Genomic DNA, 26285 nt, shown 5'->3' on the forward strand with positions numbered 1-26285 from the left:
GGAACAAGACTGGAAAATCAAATTTTAGAACTAACAGAAATAATTGATTCCCTAAACAATTGTTTTTACACACACACATACAAAAATAATGCTATTCTTGATTTAATACTAAGTAACATACAGCTGTTGTCGTGGAACTCTATTGAATTTAAGGAGTAAGGGAACCACCTGATCAACAGCACGTCTAACCATCTTCAGGAAAGGGTCTTTGCCTAAATATAGACAGTACACGTTAGGAGAAGTTACAAAACATGATGAAGCTTATCAAGAATTCCCTGACATCAAAGGAGAAGAAATTAAAATCTGTGAGGTCTGTTTACAAACTATACCATGCAGTCATAGCCGTGTGTTTTCTTTTATATAAAATAGACATGGGAGGGTCAAGAAAAGCATAATGAAGTTGTGTAGGACATCTATCAGTTCATGGAAACAGAAGGCATTAATTGGAATGGAAGAGGGCATTACACACCAGGTGAAAAAGTTTTATTTGTATGCTTATTTACCATAATGTTACATATCCACCTTGTGCAAATGTATTTCAGAAGTTAAAGAGTCAATACAAGAAGAGATCAGTGTGTCAAGACAGAATATATTTGAACAAAACTCTACACTGATGAGCAAGTATTCGCTGAGAGCAAAGGCTATAATATTGGAAGAAGTAAGAGTAAAGTCATCAAAAGTAATAAGCAAAAGACACATTTAATACATAGTTTTAGAAATGTAATCTAAACTGATATAAGAAACTCTTAAAATCACTGAAGGGTATCCCATGATACGGTTGTGCCAATTTAAATAATTGAAGTTCATACTGATTTAGTTGAAGTGGTTCAACCTTTGTGTAGCCAAAATCAGTTCCATGGATTAGGAAAATATCAATGTTGCTCTAGTTTTAAAATACACTAGAATGATAAAAGGAATGAAAATCAGCCTGCTTTTCTTTAGTGTCTGGCAAATTGCCTCTAATTTGCAGTGAAAGAGGAAACACAAAAGTTAAATACAAAGAAAATAAAACCTGTTTCTTGACTGTGTGAGAGAATATAATTCAAGAAAAAGTAATTAGTATAATTCCAAGGGAAAGGTAAATAGGAAAGGAGAAAGGGGAAAGAGAAAAAAAAGAGAGTATATAATAACTGTCATGTAAAAAAGTGGTAGTTTAAGTTTATTCCAGACGGAACAGTTTCAGAGAAACTGAAAGACAGGTCAGTCTTTCGAAGGCAACTGAAGTTGACTAGAGTTCTTCATGCCTGGTATAGTGTTCACCAATAGAAACATGTTTTTCTCAAAACATTTCAAAAACATCATTTGGAATACCTCTACTGAAGATAATTAAACTACCACAGTGATGTAGTGATGTAAGACAAATGAAACCTAAAGGTTGCAAACTCTAAGACCAAGGTGAAGGTACCATACTCACTACATTGATTAGTCCTATACTGTAACAAAAATATCAAGAAATCAGTTGAGCAAAGAGCACTGTGTTCATCACTTTATTGACTGCAAGTAATTTAAAACATGTTGGTTTAAAGAATTATGAGCTTTTTTTGGTAGCAGAAGTTCAAACATCCGCCAGATTAAAAGACTGACCCAGAAAATAAAAGTGAACTGAATGCAAACTGTATGTTTGAATTGGGAAAAACCACATTGATGAGCATGGGAGAAGAGAGCTTTCAGAAATTTAAATGTTTGTGCAACTGTAGATAATGTTTCTTGGTTCTTAATTCCATCTTCCCTGTGAATGTGCAAGAATTACATTCAGGTGGTCTTTACCAAATGGACTCAGCTCATCCCTTTTTTTAAACATTTACTTTCAGGGGTTTTAGAAATGGAGTATATGGGTGTGGAATTTTGGAAGTAAGAAGTTTTTAATTGTATGAAATCATTGTAATTGAACATAAATCCCTGAAATCAAGCACATTATTAATACGCAGGAAATTCAGGATGAATCAAAAATAATATGTACAGAAATAAAAATGGTAGAAAAAAGCTGAAGAGAATATTTAAATTTAGACCACTTTTAAAGTCACTTACCATCAACTCATTTAAGCAGGCATTTTTTAAAACACTAACCTCCTCTCATATATGTAATCAATTTCATCACTGGGAAAGGGTTCTACTCCAAAGGTTCCATAGATATGAGTAAAACGACTAAGATTGAATGGGAAAGCATAAAAACAAGAAAGATTGAAAGAAAATATTTATCTAGGGGGAATATATCTGAAAGGGACTCTGTATAAACTATCAGTGAGAGATTCGCACCCTTTAGTGAAAATAAAGCAAAATATTTTGTCTTCATCAACATTGCTCTTATCATGTCATTCCCAGAATTTAGATGATATAATACCTTCTGCTTAGATAACGACACAGAACAACAGCTAAATCAGAAAAAAAACAAAAAGTCTGCTGCACTGCCACAATCATCTATATATTTATCTTATATATATAAATAATATATATAATATATATGGATAATTCATAGGTCCATTATCTTTAAATCTCTGACCTCAAAGGAAAACAGAGATCAGTTTATTTACTGGATATACCATCCTACTCTCAGCATAAGTGAGAAAAATAATGCTTTGGTTTTAGGTTTTTTTGACATACACATAAAATACTTTGTAAAGATCAAACCCCAAAACATATTTGCCTTCCAATGCACACTGTATTTCTTTTTTTACTCATTCTCTTCTAATCCTTTCACCAGATTTCTCTTATTAAAATATGATGATGCTTCAAGGCCACAAACCTGCTGAATTCTTTCACTGATTAATAGTAAAATAACATAGTCCTGGATCTGTTCCACTTACTCATATGGAATAGTAATCTATTCAGGCAGTAATTCCAATGATAACAATGTACTAGTCAGTTTTATTTCTTTGTAGAAGTCTAGCATAGACTCAGGTACTGATGAAACCTTTTCTCACTTTCAGAATGAAACAGACATATTATTCTTATGTGAACCTTTTCCTGATCTCTGCAAAATGGATATTTGTCACACAAAGTATGAATCTAAGAAAGAAAGACCCTTGAACTGTAAACACTGATTTAATTCTCCCTCCTATATACAGTACTACTCCACATCTTGAGAAAGCTGCGTCTGAAATGAGAGTAGCTGCCCTATGCACCTGCCCTCATATACTTCTTTATTCTTACCTGTACCTTGGCTTTATGGCTTTGTAATTCATGAAACCTCCTGAACTCTGAAACATCTTCCTTATTTTGAGGAAGCAAATGGAATTTTTCTGTGCTTATTTTATTTTTAATATCTGTTTTGAAGTTATTATTCCCCTCTTACTTATGCACAGGATGTGAATCTGTAGTGTGTGGTCTATGAAGATCCTGTGCGTATCCATTATTCCCTAATAACATTTTCATGGGAATTGTGCTTGCATCTAAATAAAAAATGAAAATCCACATTCAGGTTTTTTAAACATGCTTTTTAAGTCAGATCCAAATGCAGAAGATAAACCTTAATGTGGTACATTAGGACACCCAGGGATATAAACCCAGACTCCATATTGTGTATCTGATCTTACTGGATTACCAAGTTCAACTGAAGCTTGCTTTTTAATGACAAATCCCTTGATACTTAGTTTCTTCAAGCATAAGCTACAAATTTTGCTCTTAAAGAAAGCCCAAGAACATAGCTTATTTCAAAATGTTTTAGAAAAAAATGCCTCAAATATTTTGTTTAACATGTCGCTTTCTGAGGGAACCTCTTTGGGATAGTAGTACCACCATGCAAATGTAATACTGGAAATAGAGCTAATACAAGTATAACGTGCCTATGATATTAATGCAAGATAGTGAAAATGTGAGAGCAAGAGCACCCTGCATCAATGATGTTCAGCCTGTGAGCTTTAGATGATTTTGACCCTCAAGACATCAAGTTCTGGCTCTTGTGAGAGAGGAGGTAAGGAGGGAATTTGTGTACATTTATAAGTTGAAAGATGCCCCATGTGTCTCCTCTTGGGATTTTTTTATACCAAAATATTTGAATCATGCTTGCTGTTGAAAAGAGGCATTGATGATGGAGATTAAGAGAGGACTGCTTAGCAGACTCTATTAGCCAACTCCATCGTTCCTAACGTTGACCAGAAAGTGTCTGAACAGAGATTGCCCTTTCCTTGGCAGCACTGACTCCCTGGTTTCTCTTTTGGTGGAGGGGAAAGACATACAGGAAGTTACCTTTCCTTCCCCTGAGCCACAGAAGCAGCTAGCTGTGGGTTTTAACTGCTAAGAAAAGGAAAATACATGAATGAGCAAAAGTGTTGACCCTTTTTCTCTTCTTTACTGCTGGTATTGGTGTGCTACATGTTTTGGTTGTGTTTTTATCTGACTCAGCTGAGACGTACCAGATCAAAACAGTGAGCTATGCTATTTCACATCGGTTAGCAATAGTTTCCTGCTAATGACGGCTGAAGGGTTAGTTCTCATCAAACCACACAACTTTCCCATTACACAGCAGGTTCTTCCCATCATCTGGTGTGGGGAACTACAGAAGAGAGAGCAGGAGGAGGTAGAAAATCCTTCTTGGTTATGCATAACACCTTCAGGGAGATCATTCATTTTTAAGGAACCCTTTAACAGTGCCTTATAGAACATGGAAAATGAGAAGAGCAAAAGAAATAAAAAAAACGCCAAACTTTTCCTAGGTCTTGAATACATGTTCTTGATGAAAAGCTGGCCAGTATTATGAACAATGTCAAAAATAACACTTCTGTGGTTAAGGAGAAAATTTCAGACAAAGCACAAGGCCGAAAAGGTGCTCCCAAGCTCCAGAAATTGCATAAGCTGTTCCCCAGAAACAGATAGAAATTAGTGAAGCTCCACTATTAATACAGCGGCCTACTAAGAAGTAGCCTATTTTTTGTAACCCTTGCTTTGGCAAGACTACCACTAAGACTAAAGATAAAATAGATTCACAGTGGAAAAATTATGGTCCTCTGAGTTAAAAATGTAAAATAATGTGAGCTGACAATGGATTATTACACAAGAAGGTACAAAATGAGATACACCTTTCCCCTTTACTAGCAAAACCTTTCAAACCATCATCAACCTTTTTTTTCTTTTTCTGTTTTTGTCATACAGTAGTTCAGGGTATTATTGTCTAACAACTTGTAATTTACACAGCAAAACAAATGTTAGCAGCCATGTCAGTATCCCATATCTGATAATCAAATGTTTTCGGATCAAGTTAGATTATACAGCTGTGTGATTTGAATAATTAAATATATTTATTTAAATAAACATAAAATGGGTTTGGGGGGATGAAAAGGACAGCTGTAATGTCACTGTATCAAAATAAAATGAGACCATTATCATCATATACTGAAGGAATAGAGGAGGATGAAAACCAACAGTTCAGCCATAATGATTTCATTAGGATATATATGTGGAGAGATGAAAGGAAAAGATCACTAACAGATTGCTAGTGAAATAGAAAAAGTGTGCGAGCAGCTGAATGTGGTAATACTTAGAGAAATGAAAGTAGAAATGCTTCAGAAAATAAATACAAACTAAATCTTTTTCTCTGTTTAATGCAAGGCACAAGAAAAAGATAAAATAACACAATTTGTCAATTCACCTCGGAGTCATTGATCTCGTTTGAGCATTGAGCCTAATGAGGCAAGTAGGAGAAAATTGTAATGGGTCTTGCATGTGCATATTGTTGGGTTTGGATTATTGTGTAGAACTAAATTGTATTTTCTGTTAAAAAAGTCTTTCAGATAATAGCAGAATTCTATTACAAATAAGATTATGAATATTACTTTATAATGAAGAATTCATGATCTTCTTTAACTGTAAATAAATATGCCTTACATTAACTCCAAAATCACACATACCTTTTTTAAAGTAGCTACATATTATTTGTAGATATCAATTCAGACCAGTCATTTTTTGGTGACCATTTTTTATACAGACAGTAAAATGAAACTGGACACTTTTGCATCTTCTAAGTAACTGCTTATTATTTAATTTGGTGTTCTGCAGATCTATATGAGATCTATTCTATCATTGGCTAAAATATCTTCATAAGGATTTATAATTTTATGTCATACATCTTTACAATGCATTTGGAAATCATCGGTAACGGGACTCACATATAAAGTGAAGGATTCTGTATATATTATAATTATAAGCACCAAACTCTGATTTTGCACACATTCATGAACAAAAATGTTAGACTATATAAACTAAGCAGTGATGTTCTTTATATAGTCAACAGTGTGATTAATATATCTCTTAAAAAGCAAATCGGAAAGCGCGTTACTGAGTAGGAAGTCACCTAGAGAATAGCCAATAGGAAGTACAGGGATGTTTCTGAGCTGTCGCTGTTTTCTGCAAATTATGCTATTTTTCCCGCTAGAGACTGTGTTTTTCTTAAACAGGTCTCTAACCATGAAGTATTTACCATTTGTAACCATGGTTTAAAATGAAAGACGACAGTAATCAATCACTGATCTACAGGCTGAGTGTCAGGGTCTGCCTTCTATCCTTGACATTGCTTGTGAGTGGCTTCTGCACCAGTCAAGGGGGGGGAGGGAGGGAGGGAGAAGCAGTTAAGAACCAGATACAGCTGTGTACATCCATGCCCCTATTCATTAGAACTATAAACGTATCTGTTGGTTACTTTTAGATTAAGCAGGGCCAGAGCTCATAGTCAAATACTATCACAAAATAATTCTTACTTTTTTGGCTTCTAGTATGCTTCCTGTAATGTTTCTACCCAATCCAGTGCCCAGTTCCAATCCAGGATGTAATATGGGTTGGCACAGTTTCTGGCAGAAATTATGGACTGTTTCGTTGTTTTGGGAAGGGAGAGAATTGAACACAATATGAACACAAAGTATGTAGTACTACTCTAGGACACAGCCAAACACCTTTCATGTACTCGTGCCAGAGTTCAAAACTCTGTGTGTACAAATAAAGAATTTTCCTACATAAACGAAGTATTGCCAGTAAAAGTTTCCTTTTGTGTAGTCCCAGGCTTTATTCTTTTCAGGACATATTAATTGGGATTAATAGTTACAGCATGATAATATCTCAGGGAACATTTTAAGGCTTTTGTGCATATGTAACTGTAGCTGCATGAATATTCATGTCCAGGACGCCATGGTGTACAATGCTGTATGAACACTGCTAACAATCTCAGTTCCCTTGATATTTCAGAAGCCTATTGTTTCATTTTCTTCAGTTATACTTCTCAAACTATTGCTCAGTGCCAAGCAAAATTCTTCGGGAACCTTCAGCATTAACCTTGACAGACCTTTCTTTGGAAGCAGAAAATTAGAAGATTTGTGTTTATCAGACTTACCTCATACCCACAAGACCTAGACTGTTTGGTTTGTTTTTTTTTTTTTTTAGCAGTATAATGGGAGTGCAGCTAGTCATGCCACAGGTGTATGCAGACTCTCTAGACTGCTTCTTTTACACACCTTGTTTGTTCAAATCTCTTTTTTTCCACCTACATTTTCCCTGGCCACTTTGTCATTATGTCAATTACTAACTGACAGTGTGATATGTGTGACATAAATCTGGAAGTATCTTCACTTCGTTGGCTCTAGTATTTTAAAGTCAAAATGCAGGTATAAGAAAAACAGCAGTATGAAAGTGAGATTTTCATCCCCCCATAACTGAAAGGAAAAAAGTCAGAAGCACCTACAAAAATTACTTGCCTTTTCAGATTACTTTTCCTCATATGAATAGGGAATTTCATTCAATAACAACAAAAAAAAAATGTCTGTGACATAATCCTCATGTGACTCTATAGGCCTATAATTCCTTTATAATTTTACAGTTAAGAGGGAAACAGACACAACAGACTTCCTTTGAAGATTTTTATTACATTAATTGTGTTACTTTCTCTGATTACTCAGAACTTCTGTCTTACATATTTTCTATTAAAAGTAACTGGCTGTGGATTGCTATTATTCTAGAGATAAAACCTAAACTGATTAGGTGACAAGTGTGCAGCTACATTTATTGGTGTGTATGAAAAAGCTGATAGATCTATAATCCAGTGGTTACTGAAATCTACCAGCCTCTGTGATCGGTGGATTGGGCTTGTCAAGAGATGTGATCCACAGTGATTTTAATGTGTTGGTAAAACTAAGATTTTAATTTCTTTTTATCCAATACAGAGTGTTCTTTCAATTTGGCAGGGCTTTTGGGACTCAATGTGTATAAAATCAAGAGAATTGTAATTTTCTTCACATAGCTAAGTTGTCAAAGGCAGAAAACAAAGTGTTCTGGTATTGTCTACTTAACAAGGGCAACAAAACAAATGAAGATGAGGGCTTGTGCTTTAGCACATATGTATACATGGAACAGGGAGCCAGTATTTTTGCCAATAGGAGATGTCAAGGCTTGGGCACTGTGCCTGAAATGTTATTATTAGACTGGGAAAACAGAAATTTACTGAACATGTTACAATCTTGTCTTCATTTTGCTACATGAACATATATTCTACAGTGCTGTGAAAAGGCTCTGATAAGGTTTGAAGTATCTTGAAATTATCAGAGATAAACATAACTCTTTATCCAAATCGGGAGATCTGGCCAGAAGTGGCAGTACCCTAAGCAAGTCAATAACAGCCCATGAAGCACTTGAGCTCAGAATACACGAATTAAGTAACATTCATGTATCTCACAAACCAAGAACCAAAGACGCATGGATGTTAGAATTTCAATTTTACCATGTTAGTAACCAGCTGACAATATGTCTCTCAGCAGGTGTCTTGGTTTCAGCTGGGATAGAGTTAATTTTCTTCTTAGTAGTTAATACTGTGCTGTGTTTTGGCTATGATATGAGAACAGTGTTGATAGCACACTGATGTTTTTTAATTGTTGCTGGGTGATGTTTATACTAAATAAAGGACTTTTCAGTTCTTTGGGCCCTGCCAGTGAGAAGGCTGGAGGGGCACAGAAAATTGGGAGGGGACACAGCCAGGAAAGCTGACCCCAACTAGCCAAAGAGGTATTCCATACCATGTGAAGTCATGCTGAGTATATAAACTGGAGGAAGAAGAAGGAAGGTGGAGACATTTGGTATTATGGCGTTTGTCTTCCCGAGTAACTGTTATGTGTGATGGAGCCCGGCTTTCCTGGGGATGGCTGAACACCTGCCTGCCCATGGAGAGTAGTGAATGAATTCCTTGCTTTGTTTTGCTTGCATGCACAGCTTTTGCTTTACCTATTAAACTGTTCTTATCTCAACCCCTGAGATTCCTTTCTGATTCTCCTCCCCATCCCTCTGGGTGAGGGGGAGTAAGCAAGCAGCTGTGCGGTACTTGGTGCCAGCTGGGGTTAAACCATGACAGCAGAGAATGTAGAAATGAAGGACTGTATTTGGAGCTGGAAAAACTGGATGAAAATGAAGAGTTAAGAAATATTGTGGTAAAAGTCACAGAATCACAGAAAGCTGAGGATTGGAAGGAATCTCTGGAGATCATCTAAGTCCAACCTGCTGATAAAGCAATTCACCTAGAGCAGCTTGCACAGAATCATGTCCAGGTGGGTTTCAAATGTCTACAGAGAAGGAGACTGCACAGCCTCTCTGGGCAGCCTGTTCCAGTGCTCTGTCACCCTCAGGGCAAGTTCTTCCTCATATTCAGATGGAATTTCCTGTGTTGCAGTTTGTGCCCATGACCCCTTGTCCTGTTGCTTGGCATTACTGAAAAGAGCCTGACCCCATCCTCTTGACACTCACCCTTAAGGTATTTGTATACATTCACAAGGTCACCTCTCAGTCTTCTCTTCTCCAGGCTAAACAGGCCCAGCTCCCTCAGCCTTCCCTCATAAGGGAGATGCTCCAGTCCCTTAATCATCTTTGTAGGCCTCTGCTGGACTCTCTCCAGTAGTTCCCTGTCTCTCTTGAACCAGGGAGTCCAGAATTGGACAGAGTAGTCCAGATCGGGCCTCACCAGGGCACAGGGGAAGAGGAAGATAGTCTCCCTTGACCTGCTGGCCACGCTCCTCCTGGTGCCCCCCAGGATCCTATTGGCTTTCTTGGCCACCGGCTCATGGGCAACTTGCTTTCCACCAGCACTGCCAGGTCCTTCTCTGCAGAGCCGCCTTTCAGCAGGTCAATCCCTAGCCTGTACTGGTGTGTGAGGTTATTCCTCCCCAGGTTCAGGACCTTACACTTGCTTTTGTTGAACTTCTTTAGGTACCTCTCCACCCAATTCTCCAGCCTATCCAGGTCTCACTGAACGGCAGCACCGCCACCAGTGTATCAGCCACGCCTTCCAGTTTTGTACCATCAGCAAACTTGCTGAGGGTGCACTCTGTCCTTCATCCAGGACATTGATGAATAAGTTGAATAACACTGGGCCCAGCAGTGACCCCTGGGGAACACCGCTAGCTATAGGCCTCCAGCTACTCTGTGCTGCTGACCATAACCCTCTGAGCTCTGCCATTCAACCAGTTCTCGATCCACCTCATTGTCCACTCATCTAACCAACACTTTCTAGGCTTACCTATGAGGATGTTATGGGAGATGTATCAAAAGCCTTGCTGAGATCAAGGCAGACAACATTCACTGCTTTTGCCTCCTCTACCCAGCCAATCATTCCATCATAGAACATTATTAGGTAGGTCAGGCATAATTTCCCTTTGGTGAACCTGTGTTGACTGCTCCTGATAACCTTCTTTTCCTCCATGTGCTTAGATATGACCTCCAGGATGAAGCTGTTCCATCACCTTTCCAGGGATGGAGTGAGGCTGACCAGCCTGCTGTTTCCTGAGTCCTCCTTCCTGCCCTTTTTGAAGACTGAAGTGACATTGACTTTCTCCCAGTCCTTAGGCACCTCTCTTGTCCTCTCTTGGCATACTCCCAGCTGTTTTACATAAACAAACAGCAGCAGTAACTGAGACTGTTCTTTGAAGAATGATAGCCCATGTTCAGATTTTCTGCACTGGATTACTGTAATATGCTTCACTATCAGCTCAGAATCCATTTGGAAGAAGTTCTAGGGGGAAGAGAAGAGTTCAATAGTATTTTAGATAATATTTTTAAGGGAGTATAAAAAACTGGTTTACAATTTTGCTGTCTGGCTCATCTTTCCAGAAGGATGCAAGGGTACTACTCCTGACCGCTAAGTCTCCAAATGGCTTAGAGCAAAGCACTAAGGCGAGGCTCTTTTCCAATTATACTATTAACCAGGAAAGAATTCCAAAACCCATGACAGGAGCAAAGACACTTAATTTTCCATAATTTTCCTGTAGCTCTTTCCCTTCTTGTTCAAGAATAATCTAAACATTATTGCCCTTCTCACATTTTTGCAAAGCCAATCACATTGAACAAATGCATGCAGAAAGTTGAGGTTTGTTGAGGAAGAGGCTTCTTTTGGGGACCTGGAAGGGCTGGCAGTTTTCATTGCTAATAGATGTTTGCTGATTGGTTGTTATATTTTGGCTAAAATTTATTGCTGGTTTTACTCTGTGGTTAGGGATTATGGTTTTATTTTTTATTAACTGGTGACAGGATGCCTGGTATCTTATGGAGATTTTGAAGGACCATTTCTGCACTGTAAATATGGAAATAATACCTGCTCATTCACACTATGCAGTACTCTGAGGGAACGCTCATATCAGACTGAAGGGTATAGGATTCACACATGTGAACTACAACTAAAAGAGATCATTAAATTAAAGACTCCCTTGGCCCTGATATAACATTCCAAGTCACATCCATGCTGTTCCCATGTTATAATTCTTAGGTATATTAATTGTGAGGGACATGCTCCCTGTAGGCTATTGAAACTTCAAATTTAGGACCTTAGTCAGGCAAATGTCTTATAGATCTTCAAGGGAATTTTCCCAAGTAGTTTTCTAAGAAAGTTTCTCCTTCATATATGCAACAAATGAAGAAGTATTTCTATATTATAATATATGCATGGTAAGATGAAATATCTGATCTCTCAGCATATCAGTGCAGTTCTGCTCACATTGCACATGGCAATATCCAATTTAATTTTATTAGTTGATAGATGTTTTTCATTGACATCTAGAGATTAGGGCTGGTTCCTGAAGGTAGAAATTGTTCTATGACCTTATACTTTGAGTTTAATCACACAAGGCCAAGCCAAGCGTTTACTGAAAGGTCTGTTGATTATGAATACACTTGATATTTTCTTTATTTTACTAGCACCTCAAACAATTAAGATAGGAGGCAAACATTTAACTCTAACCATCAGGCTTTCCAATTTCATTAAATACAAATAGAATAAACACTCAAAGTGTTTATGGTCTCAGTAAACATGTTACACATAATAAAGGAAAAATGGGGAACAGAAGATGGAAAGAACAGAAAATAATATTGCAAGCACAAAAGAGTCACCATTTCAATCAGATTAGGCCAGTATTCTTTTAATGATGCTTGCCAGCCTCTGACACTTCGGAGTTGTTTTCTGGTTTCACCTTCAATATGTAGACACCATTTCAAGTCAGGGACCTTAAATTTTTTTTTCCCAATTTTTTGTTATTGTCTCTAACCCTTAACTCTGTCTTTAACTCTGGATATTTCTACTATCCAGAACAACTCTGAAGCTTGTTAAAATGTTGATTCTTAATGCTGTGGGATATTGGACACAGCAATTTACAGACATGTCAAAATGGTACTCTAATTTAAAATCCCAGAAGGAGGAGTATGGAACGTTGGAGATACACACAACCTCTGTATCCTGTTTCTTTCTTCTTTACCTTTTCTTGATGTTTATCTTCTACAATTGTGGGTATAGAGGAATGTGCACAGAAACAAAACAATTTCCAGTGAAATACAAAAGGGTTGCTTAGGCCCGCATATCTACGGGTTACTGAGATAGGCATAGCATCACACTTTGTTTTCCTTTCCATCCCCCTATCACACACCTCCAAAAAATAATTTATGAGAAAAAGAATACAGTGGGTTATTCTGGATTTACATATACCAACACAGCTGTGATGCCATTATGAATACATACACATTTTAAAATTACCTGGGTAACAGAGAAGATATACCCCTGTAGAAGGAAGCTTGAAACCATACACTGAAAAGTATTCTATATCAAATTATTTCCTAAAAAAGATACATTGATTGTAATTTATTATTTGGACATCTATGTGAAGTACCTTTTAATTACTTTTTTATAATTAGAGATGCTCCTTAAAATTTGTGATTTGTTATAAAATTAGTGAAGTAAAAGGTCAGAATGGCACACATGCACATGTATATATGCATATACATGCACATATGTAACAACTTTTTTCTTTCTCACAATTTCAGACATTTTGTTTTCTGCGGACTGCAAGGCTTTTTAATAATCTTCATTTTTGGCTTTGTGTATTAAAAATATATCAAAGGATTTTTTTTACTAGGAGCTTTAACAATTAAAGTCTGAAAAATACTTGTATAAAAGTTTGCTGATATTTTCATCACTCTTTTTGTACTGCTTCTTTGTTTACGATTTGGTGATGTTGAAATATAATGACCTTACAGTCTAAGTGACTTTTCCAAGCAGTGAAACTAGTGATTTCATGGGATGACTAAGTTCAAGATTCTATCTCCTTGAAATTTGTTTCCAGGATGTTAACTGCAAAGCAAGTTATATATAGCAGTAAATGCATGCTTAATTTGTGCAGAAATCATGGTGTGATGAATACAATTAAGAGCCTCGGAGGGAATAATTATATTACTGCATAAAGCTGGTGGATCTCAAATTGCTTGGTGCCTGGACTTTAAATTGGCCTGCATTCCTGTTGTGAAAGTCATTCATAGTAGTAACAAAACTGCAGTCAGAAATAGCGTAGTTTCAAAGTCATATAAGTATATTTACTCATCTGCTGCAAATGACAAAGCCTAGAAAATATAGTGGCATTTAGAAGTAAATGAACAAAAAGTTCATTCCATTAAAAATATGTGCAATCAATTATGAAACTAAAAAGATAAGTGTACATCAAAACATTGTTTCATGCAACAACAAATCTTACAGAAATTATAAAATCTTGATTGCATTTTCTTTTATACATACACAATTAGGTATATACATATATATATATATATATGTACATATACATATATACATATATACATATATATATATATACATACACAATGTAGTTCTTACTTGGCCTTTCCAGTCCATCACAGGTACTTCCAAGCAGCTTTAATAAAGATCTGTAATTGAATTACAAGCCACAAACATAGCATAATTCAAAAATTTAACTAGTAGACAATTGCCTCATATCAGAGGGTCAGATTCCTCACCTAAAGGTGTGTTGTAACCAAGGCCAAGAATTATGGGACTGTATTCTAGCATTTTAACAGCCAAACACAATTAAATAGGCTGACATAAGGTTGTATGACCTAAAGGATTATTCATAATAAAGACAGTTTTGTAGTATTGCACAGCTAGTTGTTCAACTATATATATTTTTTTTCCAAGTATTGAGCATCTAGCAATAGTCTTACAAGAGGTCACTTGACTCCGTGACCTAAACCAGAAATTTCTGAGCACAGGATACATCATCTGCTGCAACCTATTTTAAAGTTTGAGGCTTTTACATTTATTCAACTTATTCAGCATTTGGGAACGATTTTCTTCTACTTCTTTTTATGCTTGTCAGACACACTACAGGAAACATGAGATTGTGTATGTTGCACTAGATAAAAAAGCAGCAAATAGTGACTGGTTCTAAGGTCAATAGTTGTAAAATATTATCCAAGGGAAAAAAAAAAAAAGATCTGAAAATGTGATTACGATGTGAAAATAAAGGCTATGGGCATTATTCCTGACCTGTGGTAAATTTTCTTTTCCCTGGACAGTATTTTATAAAATTCTTACTTGGAAAAAAAACATTATTTACTCTTGATACATTTCTATTTGTTTGAAACAAGGTAATGTTACAGTGTCTGCTTCATCAGGCAGCCTTTTATGTGAAAAGATACACGCATAATTTTTAAAAATATTACTTTTTAGATGATGGTATATAAGACAGATATTAGCAGTGTAGAGGTAAAGCTAAAGCCACAGAAGATATGGCTCAAGGTCTGTGTATCCTAAGACATCATGGTAATGCTGGTGACATCATAACAATGAGAATAGAGTATGACTTTTACAATACCAGGATTTCATAATGGTGTCCACTGCCATTATTCTGAGTGCTTCCCACATAAAATCAATAGTGAATGAGAAGCTGGGTAAGGACTTCACATTAGAACTTTTCCTTTATCAGGTCAAATTTGTGGTCTGTTTGCATTTCATGTTTATGTATGAGTTTTATTCAAAGCGTGTGTTGTGTAATGGAAAGCTTGTCTCAATTTTACTGAACTGTTCTTTTAGCACACTTAGAAATTACAAGTATACAGGCACTCCATTGAAAAAAATGCCTATTCAGATTATTTATATAATAAAGTGCCTTTTCTGTGTGGCTATAATTTACTGCTTTAGAAAGAGGAACTGTAATATATGTAAACAATATGTTTTTCACCACTAACAATGTTGATGCTTTAGATAATATTTATCATCCTGTCTGAGTGTGGATAGACAACAATGCGCATAATGCTACCTTTTGTGGAACAAAAAAGCACCTGAATATTTGCTGGCAAAAGTAGAATTGGAGATTTCCAGGAAGAGGGTTTTTAATGTGAATTCATGTGAACTCTCATGAAGAGTCCCATTTAAAATTTTACATTTCCAAAAATTATTTTCATACAGTTTAAAAAAACCAGGATGGGGTGGGGGGTTGGGGGTAGGGGGTAGGGGGTAAGAGTGATTGATAAAAAGGTATGTTTTATTATTTCCATTTACTGAATTTGCCTTAGTCTTACTACCTCCATTTTTTCTACTTACATTGTTCCACTCCATTCTGAAGTCTAGTGTTTGAGCCATGACAAAGCTGATCTGCCCTCAGTCCTCACTTCTGGACTTTGAAAGGATTTAGTTTAGCTGTTATCCGTGAACACATATCTTTTCTATGTCATTATATAAGCAGATTTCAGAAACGAGATGATATGTTAGTGCATACACCTTCCTCATCAGTATTTGCAAACTATGACCATTCCTACTGCTTCCTTTCCAGTTAGCATGAAAGTTGTGACTGAAAAACGGTATAAAATGTTAAGTTCTATTTGGTAGTAGCCTATTTTATTCACACCATTTTTCATCTGCTTGTTCTTTGTGCTGGAGAAGATGGCCAATGCAATGTATCATCCACCTTTATGACTATAGCCTCATTCTCTCTCTTCCAACGTATTCACATCGGAAAAAATCTTCAAGCTACAGTCCTTAAAGAAAGATGAATCAGAATTATCATGTGCAGCATCCATTTAACCAGTTTTATTCAACACCTTTACATGAATAAAGCTTCCACACCCAATGGGACCGCTAGGAAACAATGAACTCCAGATGAGGTGTAGAAGGTACATAACATCACAGGAAAACCATGCTTACAACTAAGAATTAATTTAAAGTCAAATAGAATAAAAATGACACCCACACATTAGCTGCCATATTGATTGCAAGACTACTGTCAACTACTCTTGATAATTCAAAATGAGCAGCAAAAGCTGCTTTAAAATATATTCTAGAGCCTACATTTCTATTTTGCTTCTTTTTTTAAACAAGGTCAATTAGAAATAAATACCTTCTAATGACCTTTTTTCTTTTTTTCTTTTTTTTTTTTTTAAAAAGTGGCAAGTATCTGTTAGTGCTTTGTATTATACAAAATCTTTGTATCTCAGTGTAGCATAGTTCTTGCATTTATTTCTGAAAGGTGTTTACAGTGCCCAGATGTTAAACCATAGAAATTTCTTTTCCAACAGTAACATCTGGCTCATTGGCAGTCTCTACTTGTTGTTTTGTTGGCTTCGCTGCAGTTGTCTTTAGGCTGTGAAATGATTAGGATACTGATGTGATATCTTATTCACTAGAATCCCATTGCTTTTAGCTATCTCATGGTTTCTGTTCTGTAGCATTTCCAAAAAAATCTAAATAACAACAAAATTCCTTCCAGAGATCTCTGCATGAGCTGAAAGGAATGGGCAAGAAGTCCAAATGATTTCTCCAAGGATAAGGTGAAATTGAGTACTTTTCAGAACAATCTGGGAAAGGAATGACAAAAAAAGTAATAGCTAATAGATATTTTATTGGTATAATGTGATTTAGATTTCCAGTATATTACATTTCATTTTGAGGAAATTGTTGATAAATTGCTTTATTTTCCCTCAAACAGGGTTCACTTTATTTATATGATGAAAGTTGGGATCTTCCTTATACCCTACTTCTAGAAATACCCTATAAAATACATGAAGTATTAGTACATATATATTTCCACCATCAGGTACCCTATAAACATAATACAAGGTATATCAAATTTTAGAACTGTATGCAATAGGTTTTGAGGAGAGAAGCAAGAGTGGACAAAAATTTATTACCTACAGTTTAAATTGCCAGCCATGTAGGCATATGGATATGGATTGGGGTTCTGACACAGTCTTCCTTTTGTATATACATCCTTTTATGCTCCTGTGGCTCTTTGAGGTTTAGCTTCAATGTACGGTCTTTTAAATGACTGGTTGATTGTTATCTAATGATTTTTTGGAAAATGCTTTGTAATTCACTCAATTTCCGAGATTATACCATGCAATATAGCTTCAAAAATGTCATTGGAATTGTTGCAGAGCAATCATGTGGCGGGTTTTGTTTGAGGAGTGAGAGGAATTTTGTCCCTGCCAGTGATACAATAGAAACTTTTTTTACCTTTAAGAACTTTTGCCTAGGTCCCATTTAGCCTATTAACATTTCATTCAGTTCTTTTGCTAATAGACATAAAATGCTGGCATATGAAAACCTGTCTTTGCTTTCTTATCTATAAATATACATAGAAATTGTAGATTTAGGTATCAATACTGTCATCTTCCAAATTCTTATAAACTTAATCTTAGCTTATATTTTGAACAATGAATTTTTTTTTTTTCACAGCTGGAAAATTAAAAAATTCTGTGATTCTTAGACTTCATTTTGGATACAAATTGCCATCTAGCGATATATCTACCACATAATAATATGGACGGAGCTAATATAAGTAAAGCAGATGGTGAAAGGTGCCTGCTGACCAAACAGGAGCAGTGGGGCTCAACTTGGATGGATCAACCTGTCTGTAATAGATAATCTTAATTGTCATGGTTTACATCAACTGCTTTTGTTGTTACTATATGACATTTTATGCCTGGTAGCAGTATAGCTTTCTTTGAAACCTTTAATATAATACTGTTAAGATGTTGAAATATTTGGTTTAAATTTTTGCGTTGAGTTTATACATGTCACCCCCCTACTTAAGAAACTGTTTGAGTTATTTTACTTTAAATTAAACATGTATCCTTTTGTAAAGATACAAGACCATTATTTTATATATATATCCAATTTGTCTTCTAATTTATGAAAGTATAATGATATTGCATTATTGTTATAAAGTTAATCAAGACTTTAATGGGACAGCTATGTTACTATTGAGTAGGGTTGTGTTTTTTTACTATAATGCATGTCTTCAATGAGCTGATTATGCAGTGCAGCAATGAATTCACTAATTAGAAAGTTATTACTGCGTCTACTATGTGTAGGAATTCTAGCTTTGTAAGTTGAATTTTAGGATGCTTTCAAATAGAAGATAGAAATAAAATATTTTTTCAACACACATAGATAGTTACAGCAGGGTGATTAATCTATAGGCACTTGGTCTGTTTTACTTTCCAGACTTTTTTCACTTGATGACGCATATTTCCATGTACGCAAAGTAATACCATAATACTGTAATACTGTAAAACTGTCATGTAATACATCTGTGACTTGACAACTTCTTTTACTTGTTTTGCAACAGGCATGAGAAGCTCATGGCAGGGACCAAGAAAAAATATTGGTTTTGGTTTGAACAAGACGATAATTTGTTACACATTTTTAGCCTTGTTTCTGCTTTGAATTTCACATGAGGATTGAAATCGTATTTCCTCTCAGAGCAAAAGCAGGAAATAGCATATGATTAAGAAAAAAGAAATGTATGTAATATTAGGAAGTCAAAATGTTGACCATATTAGAAGTGATGATTTTTTTTTCTTTACCTTTAATTGGAATGATAATTGAATCTTGGTTATCAACAAACAAAGTTGCTTCACATTAAATGAAAAAAATGCCTTCAACCAGAAATTGAATTTATGTGATATTCTGCTCATAATCTGAAGATTTTAGTTTAAAAATTATTCATATAACTCATTCTTCCATGGTTTATCTCACCATACACATCAAAGATCTTAGAATTCATAACATTCCAGGCACAAAATGGCAAATAGATTAAAAATAAATTCTACGTTAGACTTAACAAGTTATAGTATCATGAGAGCTTGACAGAAGAGGTTTTAAGTCTCTAATTTTGTCCAGGCTTTAGCATCACTGAAATCATTATAAGTGAGACCTACCTGGTTAAATGTTTACAATTTAGCACCTGCAATACCTAAAACATTAAGTGCTTCACCGAGGATTGCAATCCTGCCCATGTGAACTCAAGACTGTCAGTTCTGGATGTAGCCTGAAGATCACCAAACTGAGATCCAGTCTCTGCTTTATTTCTAGTTTTTATTGAATTGACATGTAATGCAAAGTGCAGGAAAACATCACGAGGAAAAAGAAATGATCAGGGCATGCCTCCTTTACAGCTTAGTGACTGAAAATTAGGATACTGATTCTTTCTCTTATTCTCTAGCTGCAATGTGATAGAAAGAACACAGATGTCTAACAAAATATAGCATAAAACTAAAAAAAATACTGCTACAGCTAGGCTGACAGTATGAGTCTAGAGAAAAATGGGTATCAGTAAGCTGTTTGTAAAATACTGATTTAAAGAAGCTTGCAGCTGTGAGCAAAGCATTATCATTTGGTACCATTTGCCTCTTCCTGTGATGAGATTAGTATGACTTTACTGATGAAGAACACAGAAATACAATTGTAACCGCTATATCTCATCTCTTATCAAATTACTTAAAGAAACAGCATCCTCTTATTTTTATTTTTCCACTTCAGAGACAGAGGTGAAGAAAAAATTGCTTTTATGAGTAGAGTGGGGTTCACTTCCAGATTGTAGACACCTAAATATAAATGCATAAATGTAGATCTTCATATCTGAACAAGTTACTCAAAAGTCTGTGATAAGTAACACAGATCTACCTAGGCATGAAAAGCCTTTGGACAACTGTTTAACCGACCTTGAAATAGAGCTATACATTTAGTCTTCTTTAGGGTCCAATTTAGGAATAACATACAGGTATTTGTGCCATTTGTGGTACCTGAGATATCTGTATGAAGTAGGCAAATAAGAGCAAATCTACATGAAATCTTGTAGACCTCTACTTTTGGGTCAAATGGGGTATATTAGAATTTTTTGTCATATAGAATAGGTATAGTATGTGCCAACTTTGCTTACAAGCATGAGCTTGCAGTAAAGTAAGAAGTCCTTTGTATCAGCAATGGCCAGTCAATTGCTCATTTAATTACTGAATATAATTACAGCAAGTTAACTAAGAAGGCAGATTTTAGATCTACATAGATCCAAATTCCATAAAGAATATGATAAAGCATCGAGACCATTTTTACTAAAGTGTTCTGTATGTATGCAGTACCTCTATTATTTGCATTACAAGGGTAGTATTTTTCATGAAACAATTTACATAGGCACCTGGACTAGGAATTATATTGCTGCAGGTTATCTGTGTAATTTTGATTTATTGAAATCTTCTCTAAGACTTAAGCCATTTTGCAGGTTCTTACAAATGCCAGAATAAAAATAGGAAGAGGTGTCACTGGGGTCTAAGGTTGAGCACTGTACTTGATATACTTGATACAATGCTACCTAAGAACTTCCATTAGCATGCACTCCGAATTAGGAAGCAAACTTTGGGGGGAGGGGAGGGAACCCTCTCTGTTTTTTCTTCCAATGTCAAACCACATATAGCTGGGAATTCCTAAATCACCCACCATGCCTTGCATCATAAAACCAAGAAAACCCCAAAACTTTTGGCACATCCTTTGCTTTTCTGGGCGGTCTATTTGGAGGTGGGGGTGGGGGAGGGGGTTGGTTGGTTTGTGTGTTTGGGTAAGAAGCTGGATGTGAGTCATACTGCTCAAAGGACTTGCTGTCTTGTTTTGGCAGACAGCAGCAACCCTGCACTGCTGTTTGTTAGACGATGTTATTATAACAGACATTACTCCAGTGAATTTGGGAAGCATAGAAAGTTAAGAGGTGCTGCTATATCTTTTGGCACCAGCATGCAGCTAGATTTACAGTCCACGATCTCTCTTTTTTTTTCTCCCTCCACCCTCCACTTTCCTCTTCTTTCTCCCCCCACCTCCTCACTCCCCATTATTATTATAATCACAAATTAAGATGGTTTGGATCCATGGTCCCAATCTAAATTTCTCGTGTCCCTCACAAATGAACAGTATGCTTGAGCCTGAGTTCTGGGAAGGGCTGCTCAACACAGTTCAACACATTTCTAACAAAGTCTGAAGGGAATAGAGCCTCTTCTGCTCCTGTGACTGCTTTCAGGAGCATCCTGTTTATCCCAAGGTTTCATCCTGGCATCTCTTTGGATACATAAATAAAATATTAGAGAAAAAAAAAAGTTCAGACTCTTATGATCATGTTTCAGGCAGATTAACTCTTTTGCTTTTTTTTTTACTGTAATAAAATATATACTTCCAAATTTTAACAAAATTATTTGTCACTTTTGCCTCTTTCTTTTTTACTTCCCTCAAACACTCTTCATCAAAAGCAAATAAAACATTTGAACTAAAAAAGGGGCTAAAAAAAAGGCATGGTATCTTTCACTCATTACATGCTTATTTTTCCCTTGTAATTATAACTGTGATGAGTGTAAACTGTGTACCTGTAAACTTCTGAAAAAGTAAAGTTTCTGTGTATATATTCTTAGGGGATTTATACTATGGGATCTGGGATTTGCTTATTTCCAAATTAGACATCATTAAGGAACATCATTATTCAGACCTAAGGTATATTTCCAGCCTAAGCACCTGCAAAAATTTGTCATGCAAAGGCCCCTCAGAAAGAAAAAAAAAAAAGTATTTTAGCTGTTTCTGATGAGGAAGAGTTTCAGAGACAGATGAGAGAGTACTGAACTTTCTTATTTTCTTTCCCTCCGATTTCTTACATAAGAGATAAAGCTTACAAATGTTTATCGAAACAATGACAGGCCAAAGGCATTTTCTCAAAAGCAAATTGTAATAGAAACAGCAGGCAATAAATGAACTTAGCGCTTGCGCAGATTTCAGTCCTTAAATATTCCACATGTATCGTTAAAAGCATTATGCATTTTATACAGCAACAAAACTGCCCCTAAAACTCAATAATAACAGAAGACAAACCATTCTAATGTTATATGCCCCAGAAACAAGAAATTTGTGTAATATTTCTCAATGTATCCACATACACACATTAGAACATATTCATGATTGAGGTGGAAAAGGTAGATACAACTGGATGAGACATAGTACCACATATCAAAATAACTCTTTGGCTTTTTAGGAAGGTTCTGCTTTCACATTCCTTATTGAACCTTTATGATTATGTTGATAATATGAAGGATTTTATGCAAAGGAATTTTTTTCTGAAAGATTATTTTCTTGCAGTGTGTGGTTTTAGTTACATTATCTGTTGGACACTTGAACGTACTTCCAAACAAAAGCATAGGTCTATAGAACCTACAAGGCAGGGAAGCATTTCAAGGGAGTTCAAGGAATTTGGTGTTTACCAAGTACGAGAAAATGAGAGAGCTTTGCAGGCTCTGGTATTAAGCAGTAGCTCTTATGGAATATAGAAATAAGCAGGCACCTAAAAGGGCTATATTTTTTTGCTTGTTTGTTCTTTAAGGTTATGTCCTTAAACAAGTATTTTATTGGTGTTAAACCTTCTATCATGTTCTGTTACTCAGCAGTTGGTGCAATCTTCTCCCTGGAGCAGAGGTTTAAAAAGGCAGTCACCTGGAATATAGGTGCATTTCACTGAATCATAACTTTTTATCTCCAATATTAATTATAAAGAAATACTGTGTCCATGAAAAATAAATCTTTTATCAAAAATTATTTTTAAAAATCACAATTCTGTACAGCATAGAAAAAAAAATAAGCAAGCAGTTTATCACAAAGAATGGCAAATGCTGTCAGATTTCAGAGTCTTGCGATCCCACTGTATGCAGTTAGCTGAACTGAGTATTTAATGCCGAGAGTTCCTGAGGCTTCATTTTCCTCTCAGGTGTTTAGGCAATTCAGACTGACTGAAGGCATTTAGATGGAATTAGTCTGGATTTAAATGTAACTCAACTAGACCAAGGACCAAGAGCTACAGCAGAGGTTCACACCATGCACAGTTATTCTACAACTGACATTAGAGGATCATGAAAGTATGCCTGAGATAGAAAAGATTATGTTGAAAAGCACCCAAAGAGTATTATGTTTTCTCTTCTGGGAAGAATAGGTTCTCTAAAATATTGGATAGCCTCCACTAAAACAGCAGAGGAACCAATCTAGGAAATTACAGAACAGCAAGTTTAAATTCAATAGCTAGTGAATTGCTGGAACATTTATTAAAGCAGTCAGTGTGTAAGCACCTAGAGGAAAACAATGTGATAAAAAGTGGGCATCATGCAGTAGTCACAAAGAAATCATGCCAACCTAACTATGTCTTACTTTTATAAGCCTTAGTAATTAAGAAAATGTTGCCAACACACAGTAGATCTCAAGCTAAAATCCTAGACAGTATTCTCAAATGGCGGTTGAAATACACAAGGAGGTTGAAATATTGCACTATAAGCACACAATCAAGATCAAAACTAACATAAAAAAATAATAATTACACTTTATTCCTAGATGGAAGGACCAATGATGGAATAATTTTCTCAGGAGAACTATTGTGATATTTATATATATATATGTATGTATATGTATATATATTCTGTCATTCTTTTTAAAATTTTCCTCATTATTTACTGGCCACTGGAAAGCCTGTGTTTTTGTGTTCGATGGGAAATCCTTATACATACAAGTATTTTCCTTTTGCTTGAGCTGAACAACAACAACAAAAAAATCTTTATCTTCAGTTTCCTCTATTTCCTCTACTTGGAAGACAGATATCTATCATTCGCATTGTACAGAGAACAGAGGCAAAATCAACTCACAAACTGCTTTGTAATATTTCTGTCACAGGGACAGGACACATGCGCAGTTCACTGCCACTTCATACAGCAAGTACAAAGAACAGTTTTCACATGGAATCAAATCAGAGTTTAGGAAAAAAAATCTCTTGGCCTCACTCTTGATTGTGTAAGAATTGGAAAGGCTTTTCACAGTTTTAATAAAGAGAGGTAAAGGATGTATAGCCCTTGGACACTCTGGGACTGATAAAACATACAGTTGTGTGTTGCAGCCTACCTCCTTTGTGATGGTCTCCAACGGCTGCACCAAGTTTCTAGAAACAAGAACTTAGTGAAGAGACAATCCAGATCTCTACACAGAGCTGACAAGTTTTATTAGTTCTGCATATGCCAGACCTAAGCTGAGCCATTTATTCCACACCTGTTCATTTACACTTACATACTGGGCATTTTATTCAGTTGAGAAGGCATATAGCTCAGTCTTAGTCCTATGCCAGTCTAATAAACTATCCCATCAAAGTACTCAAAAACACTATGTAGAGACAAACATTATGCCAGGTAAAATCTAGCATAAAACTGAGAAAAGCAGTCCCAAGCTGGAGGTAATACGGCTAGCTAGAAGGCAGCCTCCTTTTCCTCTGTTTCTGTATGCTACAGGTGCCAGAAGGCGTATTAGTTTTCATATAGTTCCAGGCCTGACCTGTCTCTGTGTTAAACTCAAACTGTGCTAAAGTTAATTTCCAGACACTAGATCACTGCAGAATGTAGGAGTCAAGAGAGACTCAGTAAAAGGCACTGAATTTATGCAATTTAACTTTGGACTACGGGGTAAGATTTCCTTTCGAACTGTAAACAAGTTTGTTTGCATATAGGTATCGAAATGGTGGTGACCACGCATGGAACATGCATTCATTACCATCAGTGGAGACACAGTCAATGGAGATACAGTACAATCAATGTAGTCTGCAGAGTGCAGACTAAAGCAATGGCCCATAGGTAGCTAAGTATCTCTCCCAACCCTATTAACTAAAATGAGTACTAGCAAAATTCAGAAGTAGCAACTGAAACTAATCTAGGATAGAAATGGCACTAGAATGTCTGTGCTTGGACAATAAAATTTCTTCCTTTACAGGGTAGTAGACTATAATGAGGGCTTAGAACTAGAGCCACCAGGTAGACATTCAGATCCAGAACCCTACAGATGTGTGTCTACAATCCTGAGCTCTCGTTTTCTCACACTTACATATGGGCTCAATTCACTTTTACAACAGAGGCCAGTAATAGCAGTTGAGATTCTCTAGATCTTCCATCTGGCCTATGGCTACCATATCAGAAGGCAACTGGCTTTTCTAGGTTGTGTGTCACATCTGTGAACTGTTGTCTCAGATACCCTACAGTGTCTCAACTGGAATGAGTCCTTTCTGCATGCAAATGAATCAAGCCAGATATATCTTCATGTAAGTTCACCTATACTCCAAGGAAATAAATAGGCACTCCAGGGTACAATTTGTCTCTTCTCAGTTAGACATCTAAATACATCAAAAATTGTACTTCGGTATTTCCTATTTCTTTCCACTTAGAACTTATTTTTATCACATTCCTCAGAGCTTCATAGCAGTGCTTTTAATGCAGTACTCCGCACTCACCTTTGCCTCAGAAAATGCAAAGTTTGCTGCAGGCTATAATACATTTGGTTGCTGAACTGACAGTTTAGAAACACTAGCTTTTCAGAGATGGTTTGGGCATCCATCCAGCAGTTCATCACATGGTATAGAGGTACCTGACCCGCTGAAGGTATTTTGTATTCAGATCATTTAATCACATTTTGTTTTAAGTAAATTAGCCCACTGGTCCCTCACATGTTATATCCATTACCTAGATTCATCTTGTGATGTTAGTGCTGTTAAATTGCCAGTAGCTGCTCTTATTCTCTTTGAGGTTATTAGGACTTAGACAGCAATTAAGCAACATGTCGACTGTGCTAGTGTTTCAACATATAGTATAAGAGTTTATAAGAAGATGGAGTGTAGCTCCGGTCTAACAAAACATGTGGCTACATATTCTGTTGTAGATGCCAGTATATGAAATCATTTTTC

This window comes from Falco punctatus (assembly GCF_963210335.1).
Source record: "Falco punctatus genome assembly, chromosome: 2".
Classification (NCBI taxonomy): domain Eukaryota; kingdom Metazoa; phylum Chordata; class Aves; order Falconiformes; family Falconidae; genus Falco; species Falco punctatus.